We start from the raw sequence: 1,051 nt of genomic DNA, 5'->3' as shown, positions 1-1,051 counted from the left end.
TTTGTAGGTTCATTTCTGGGTCTTCAATTCTATTCCATTGATCTACCCGCCTGTCACTGAACCAATACCCTGCAGTTTTTATCACAATTGCTTTGTGCCACGCACATTTTGCGTGACACCAGTTTATGAGACAAAAGCTTCATGGAAGCCAGTCTCCTGCATGTCTCCTTGGCATTTCCTAACTCAGAGGTAGTCCGGATATGTCCTTGCAAACTTGCATGCTAGGTGTCCACCAAGATATGATTTACTAATAGCTAGACAAAATTGGACATTGCTCTCTGACCTTTACCGATGTTCCAACATCTTACCCAAACCCTGGCTTGGAGTTTCGCAAACAATGTCACCCATTCAGACTAATTGCCCCTAGCATTGTTAGGGAAATAATGAAGGGAATAGGGCATTGTAGGTTTGCTGAGAGGTCCTTGACAATCCCAGGGCAAGTTTAACTAATATCTTCATTCTCAGTCATGAACTACAGCTGAACCACTCTAGGAATTAGCAAGAAAGAGACTTGTCTCTACTAGCCCAGAAGATTAGCATAGTGGGCATTTTACTAAGGACGGGCGGGACCTTGAGCTGAGTGTGTGTGAGAGAGACTGTGTGCAGCAGTCTGCACTCTAGATTGGAGATTCAAGCCTCTGTCCTCCTGGCTGGTGCACCCGCAGCCCCCCGGGACTCCTGGGGGTGCTGCACCAGTCCAGAGGAGATGGCTGCTGTTTTAGACCCAGTGTGTTTTAGATGGCCTCAGATGTATATCAACTACTGAGCTGCCAGATTTATCATTTCTCCTTTGCAATGACTGTAAAAACCCCATGTCATTTTTAAGAAATACACTCAGATCCCACAGTTCTTTGTGTTGACTCTATTTATCACTCGCAGATTTTTTGCCCACCTGACCAGAACTCTCATCCCGCAGGACAAGAGGATCCTGCAATGAACCCAGTCCGTGGCAGCTTTGTAGTACTGCTTAAGGTCTGGGATTTTGATTCCACCAGAGGTTCCTTTATTGTTGAGAATAGTTTTGGCTGTCCTGGGTTTTTTGTTATTCCAG

This window comes from Mastomys coucha, unplaced genomic scaffold (genome assembly GCF_008632895.1).
Source record: "Mastomys coucha isolate ucsf_1 unplaced genomic scaffold, UCSF_Mcou_1 pScaffold14, whole genome shotgun sequence".
Lineage (NCBI taxonomy): Eukaryota > Metazoa > Chordata > Mammalia > Rodentia > Muridae > Mastomys > Mastomys coucha.
The sequence above is the reverse complement of the archived record's forward strand: the minus strand, read 5'-3'. Positions refer to the sequence as shown.